The 6,870-nt window shown below is 42.5% G+C and overlaps 1 pseudogene across 1 annotated transcript; it reads left to right on the top strand.

The window, feature by feature from the left end:
- Positions 1-2,647: 2,647 nt before the first annotated feature.
- On the top strand, positions 2,648-6,575 carry LOC149047811 (uncharacterized; annotated as a pseudogene). The gene is made up of 4 exons (XR_016184519.1): positions 2,648-3,788; positions 4,117-5,102; positions 5,557-5,642; positions 5,742-6,575. The product of XR_016184519.1 is annotated as an uncharacterized LOC149047811 (transcript).
- Positions 6,576-6,870: the final 295 nt, after the last annotated feature.

Here is a 6,870-nt window from a genome sequence, read left to right as displayed (position 1 = left end):
TGCCTGGCGACTTAAGAGCCATTTTCCGAGAAAATCGAAAATCGCATGACACTCGTGAAAAAAACGAATTTTCTTTCCTCTCGCCAAAACATCCCTTTTAGTAACCTTATTGAAGAAAAAGTAATTTTGGGTTCAAGCGATTCATTGTACGGGAGAAATTACAAAAAGTTTGAAAAATCGATTTTTTGCTGGTTTTTCGTACTCAAAAGAACAAAATCCGACCGCAACTTCGAGAAAACGGTGAACGCATAAGAAACAATCCCTAACATCGAAACTTCAGCCGAGTATTATTTCGTACTTACTCTTTAATTTCCTAAAAGAAATTTGAAGACAGAAGTTTTTAACATTTACAATCGACAAGTTTAAAAAGGTCAAATTTGTATCCCTGGAAATGTTAATAAATGAAGGCGAACTTTAACTGTTGTAAAAGGCCACTGGTATATGCCGTTACCTAGTAAAACCCATATAGAATAAAACCTTGGCTATTGAACTAAATTACTGGAAAGTTTTAGCTCTGGAAATCCAATATAGTCCTCACACTAAAGTAAGCAATTTGAGTATCTGAGTAAATAAAATTTATGCAAATTAGACGGCCCGCTGAATGAATTCATATTTTTAACGCAAAGTTTTGTTGAACGAACAACTTACCATTGCTTGTTGCGATAGAAGTTAAATCCATCTCTCAATCTGTTTGTCCTGTGAAGTGGCAACTCATCCATACCTGATTTTGACCAAAATGTGTCCAGCAACTTCAGCGCTTGAGCTATCTAAACACTTCCCACGCAGCGCTTATTACGCATTATCAGACGCTTTAATAATAATGAAACCCGATTATGTTTTGGTCCGAAAATAACATACAATGATGAAAATTAACCACTGCTCAAACCACACAGTTGACAAGGTGAGTATTATTCTTATTGAGCGAACAAATCAGATACTAGACGGGATAACAAGATCATATGACGTGTAATTTAGCAAACGTGCAGAGATTGGTCACGCTAGCTTGTCGCATATGACGGTACGTGCTATACTTCGTACACAATGTAAACAGACAAAGAAGCAATTACAGCTGTCCCAATGAAAAAATGTACAACCGTACGTCTGTTTATAGATCATCAGTGTAGAAATATTCGACTCTAGGAACAATATTAATAAAACATTTCCAGGTCAAATGCTCCTGGAATAAAATTTATATATTGTCACGAACTGTTTCGCCACTTACTATTGCACGTGCCTCCACGATATTATTTTTAATTAAATTATTCCCGTCTAGTATTACGAATACCGAAACAGCGTTAGTGGAGTTTGTCTCGTTTGTTGGGAGAGCTTTGTTTTTTGTCATGGCTTCGGCAACGTTTCACTCGTGTAGTTTTTCTGGTTTATTACACGACGCCACACCCTGTGGTTTAAGCAGCGATTATCCGGGCCAAGTTGAAGTTCTCGCTTTAAGAAATTGTACAAGGGACATTTCGAGGCACTGCGAGCTGTATGGATTTAAAGCAGATACAGCACTTGACACTGAATGGAAACTGCTGTTAGCAAGAGCAGGTAAATCTTATGTACTGTCTTACCGTCTTACGTAGCGGCTAATAGTGGTGTACATTTCCATCATCTCTTTATCACAGACCTCACGATGGTCATGTTATTCTAAGAAAATCTTCGGGTGCTTTCCATTCAGCCCAAAATTCCGCAAGTTTCGGTTAGAAATCAAATGGAATGGACCATTTCGGTTCGGTCCTACCAGAATATTTGGGAACGCCTTTGAAGCTGGTCCACTTTGACCGGTCAGGTTATTTCGGTCGGTCGAACCGAAATGTCCCCTTCCATTTGACAAAATTATTGTCCCCAGTACTTGCGTACCGCTCTTTTGTATCCTGCTTGCAAGAACGATAAGCAAACGAGTTCATCTCTTTAAAAATCGCAGGCTTTTATCCGCGGCGTTAATATTTTGCAAACCTAATATTAACGCCTACGATAGCAAAAAAAAACTTTATTCACCACCCCCACCCCCCCCGCTCCGCCACCCACGCACACACACCTGTCACTGATACACAGACTTTAAAGACTTTTTTATGAAAAAGGGGACCTCGAGATCTCCTAGCACACGAGCCTCTCAACTCGCTCGTGATGTATGCAATGGATAATTTTCCCTTTACCTTTCTTTAGGGGTATTTGCAGTGGAAGAGTCCCACTTGTCATTGACAATATGCCCTCGCCAAAGAGCAGAATTTGGGGTGCGCTGGAGATCCTCAAAAGTGAAGTGTAGCATTCCACTAGAAATAGCTGCTCACAAAACAGCCTCGGTCAAAGGCGATCGGCATGAACTTATTCAAGTTGGATCGCGTAAGTTTATCGTAACACATTTGTAGCTAAAGTATACGCTTTAATTTTAAACGAGCGAGGGCGTAAAGCAACATATGCGCAAGCGTTACAATACCCTTTATTCTCCTGTTCCCCTCCCCCCAAAGAAGAAAATGGCTTTGAAGAATAGTAAAGAAATCGGCGATGGCCTTTTAACAAGGTTAACATTTATTTTTGCTACAGCTCTTTGCAGAATGTGCAAGCAACATTTCGCGGAGACAAACCAACAACAGAAAGTGTAAATTCGTATTTTATTTTTTTAAAATGATGTATAACTTAAGTTTCGAACTATAATAAAAAAACTAATGCCTAGTGACAAAATAAACAGAAATATTGAAGTAACATTGATGTCTAAACGTCTTTTTTGTATGTTACAGAACAGCTCAAACTCATCTCCAGGACAAAGTGATACCGGTCAATCTGTTGAAGAGTTCGCAGAAAGCCTTGGACGTCTAGCAATCGCTGATGACACCTTTCTGTCACCAGACACAATAAGCACAGCTTCCACTCAGAGTGACGAGCCCACACCTGTGATCTTACATGAGCCGCGCGAAAAGCTGAGTGAGTTCCTGGCAGCATGCAAACTTGAACCGCTTGGAAAGCCATGGCTTTCTTGGAGTGATTCCTCTGAGCGAACAAGACAACGTCAAACAAGGAGAGCCACAGAAATAGTAGCAACTGTGCTAAAGTGCGTCACCCCTGATAATGCTGGTGAACTCTGGCGACGTCTAGCCTCTTCTACGGCTATGAACAAGGCCCTAGGTGTAAGCGAGTTGTCACATTCAGTGCATTTGTATTTAGAGGCCCCAGCAGAAGCGTACCAGAATGCAACCAGCTGGGATACCCGTAGACAAGTGCTTTCGATTATGGCAGGGGTTGGAACTTTCAACGACATTTCCCGTTATATCCCGGGGTTAACAAGATACCGATACTCCATGGCTAATCTTCATCGATCACAGTTTGGCCGAGGCGCTCAAGTTCCACAACAGCCTACCACACGAATACGAGTAGACTTGAGGCAGCTTGACCACTTTCTTGGTTTCATCACGAGCCCGCATCTTGTTCAGGACCTTCCATTTGGGCAAAAACATCTCAAGCTTTCGTCTGGTGAGGTTATTCAAGTACCTAACGTAATCCGTATGATGATACCCGAGCGAGTGATACAACAGTACACTCAGTACTGTTTGGAGATCAACTTCAAACCATTCAGCGAAACTACTATGAGACGGGTACTCTTTAAGTGCAGTGCCTCTGTAAGAAAATCACTGCAGGGCTTAGATTATTTTGCAGCTGAAGGTGCTCGCGCATTTGATGATCTCGTGGCCCTCGTACGCCAAATAGGGGGATTAGGTTCCGGCAAGGAGTGGGAGACTACAGTTGTGCAAGCTCTTATGACAAGCAAGCAGTATTTGAAGGGAGACTATAAGGTAATGTGAATTCTGACTCCAGAAAGACAGCTTGAATAAAACTAAAAGTAAGTAATTATTTTACCTCGTCAACAAAATCATTCCGTAAAACAAATATATATTTTGTACTCTTTTTCTTCACTAAATGGTGCACGTGTAACTAGCTTACATAAATTCTCGAGATTAACAATGCGCGCACGAGGATAGTTTTTTTTTTCTAAGGTTAAGGTTAAAAGTTATTCGCCCCCTTACGTTAATAATATATGTTAGATTATAAAATCCTTTGATTAACTATTATATTGAAGTATAAGCACAGACAAACAGTAATTTCAGTTTGTTTTATCAACAGGTTCATGTCACAAGCCCCTCTAACGTAGCAGACCATTGTGTGTTGTTTGCTCTTAGCGACGGTAGTGATGCAGATTACCAGCAACAATGCAGTCACCAACACACTGATCTTTGTGACCGTTGTCAAAGTCTTCAGGAAACTCTGGCAAAGATTGAACGGGTCCTTGGCGAGACGACCTTTCCGACTCAGGACGCGAAAGACGAAGCGCTATTTATATTCCAGACAGCCCAGCTGGCCATAATGTCCTGGAAATGCCACATCCTTAGATCAGCTAACCAAGACCAAGCGAGAATAGATGCACAACACTGTCTTGATAATTAACGACTGGGCCATGAAGTTCCTGCCACAAAAATACAGAGAGTCCCAAACCGACTGGTTTGGTAAGCGAGGTATCTCCTGGCACGTTTCTGTCGTCTACCGTCGTGTGAGCGGGGTACTCCAGTGGCAGGGCTTTCTGCACATAGTCCGGTCGTGCAATCAAGGCAGTGCTGCAGTGGTTAAAATCATGCAGGATGTCCTGAATACCATCAAGCTGGAGCACAGTGAGATTAACAAGGCGTTCTTTCGCCAAGATAACGCAGGATGTTATCATTCGTCGTCCACCGTACTCTCATGCCCAGTGATATCCTCCTCCACCGGCATCGAAATCAAGCGCATTGACTTTTCTGACCCACAGGGTGGAAAAGGTGCCGCAGACAGGCTCGCTGCAACCTGCAAGAATCACGTCAGGACTTTCATAAACGAAGGAAATGACGTGACCAATGCCGAACAACTGAAGAGTGCTCTTCTTTCGCATGGGGGGATAGAAGGAGTTCGAGTTGCTGTCATGCAAAGTGTTGAAGAGGAAGCAGTAGTAGATGACAACAGAAAGATTATTGGTATCAACAAATTAAAAAATTTCGAGTTTAAAGACGAAATTCTCGTAGCTTGGCGCGCTTATGGTATGGGAAAGGGAAAAGAGATCCCATTGGAAACAACATCAGAAGGTTAGGCTAATGAAAATTTACAATTCTTCCTTTTTTAGAATTATTTCATCGCGCAAATATATATTTTATAGTTTGAGTAAAAAGGTGTACGTTTATCGTTTGTTATAGCCTTCAGACGCATGAAAGGCATCCATTTCCCATCCTGGTACGCAGGAGGAGCGGGTGTCTGCCACCCCGTGGGGTTTTGCTTTGTAAAATACTTAAGCCCCTTAGACCCTTTATAAATTTATAGTCCTTGATTTGTTCTACAAAATTTTTAAAACGAACATTGCAGAATATGGCGGTTCTGAAGAACATGTCCGGTCATAAGATGTAAAAAGCAAACGTTTCATCTGTTCGCGCAGCAAAGTGGACCAAAGGGACACTCTTCACAGGCTGTGCAGAGTGAAGTATTGAAGTAGGTGAACAGTGCTTTTTATGTAAATCTTGTTTCTTTATGTGTTATCTACTTCAGAGCATGGCATTGGTTGGCTTTCATCTGAGTTTTCTTCTGGAGACTTTAAACCCCTTAGCCCAAAACCGACTCAGTCAAGGAAGAAGTAAGGGACGGAAGTGGAGCAGGTTCATGATCCCACTGACAATACAAATGAATCGTCATCCGTGTTTACCTGCCCTCAGGATGGGTGTGTTAAGGTCTTTCAAAGGCTGTCTTTGTTAGACCTTGCCAAACTAGACTACAAGTCCAGGTTGGAGGAGGGCACGACCAGTCAAGTTATTTCGTTTGCGTCTTTTAGGGATACAAGAGAGGCTACATCCGGCGAATTAGTGGTAAAAGAAGGATGGGCGCTAAAGCCGAGCAAAAAAGCATATCGCTTTAACCAAAACCAGAGGGATTATCTAAATGCGAAGTTTACAATTGGTCAAACCAGCGGCAGAAAACTGGACGGTTGGACGGTGATATCGTATCACGTGAAATGAGACGTGCATAAGGACCTGATGGTGTTCGTTTGTTTAAAGTATCCGAGTTTCTTACCCCGCAGCAGTGCACTTCATATTTCTCACGTCTTGCAGCGAAGGTCCGACGGCAAACATCCGATGATGCTGAAATCCAAGCTGTAGTAGAAGAGGAAAACTTTACCATGGCAAGAGAAACAATCCTATCCATCACGCTACAGCACCCCATCACTTACGATCAGTACGATATCTGTGCCATGGCCAAGGGAGGATCTCTGGAGCGACTTAAACTTGGAATGCTTCAAAACATTTGTCAGCAACTAGAATTAGAAGTACCTCCCAAGCCGGTTCGCCGCAAAGCGCTCTACGTTGACCTGCTAAAAAAAGCCGTCATTAATTGCACTTGCCAGCTCCGTGGGAAAAATATGTAGAAACAGAAAGTACTACCCTGCTCACAGACGTTTTTCTGTTTTGGGAATTTGGTGCGCGCACAAGATAAGCGATTGCTCGTAAGAGAGGGCGGAACGCGCTTTTTTTTTTTTATACGTGCACTCGACGATATCTAAAAATGAAGAGAGTCTGTGAACAGGCTAGTAAAGTACACAAATTGTAGAGTTTTGCCTAAACGGTGTTCTCACTTCTCCTCAGAGGCTTGCTTCCAGGAGTGAATCATTCACCATTTGTTCTCGCCGGAATAGGGACGTTACGATCCGACAACGGCGACGGCGACGTGGGACTTTTTTACTTCCGGTTACGTACTGCGCATGAGTAGATTTCTGAGACGGCGGTGTCCCTTGACGTGCGGACGTCTAGAAGCCTTGTTTGACGTTGTGCGAAAACGTGGAAATTAAAACCCAACTATGGCAAACGAATC

Source organism: Pocillopora damicornis, chromosome 3 (assembly GCF_964200805.1).
Source record: "Pocillopora damicornis chromosome 3, jaPocDami1.2, whole genome shotgun sequence".
NCBI classification, from domain to species: Eukaryota; Metazoa; Cnidaria; class Anthozoa; order Scleractinia; family Pocilloporidae; genus Pocillopora; species Pocillopora damicornis.
This window is presented reverse-complemented; position numbering and strand designations above follow the sequence as displayed.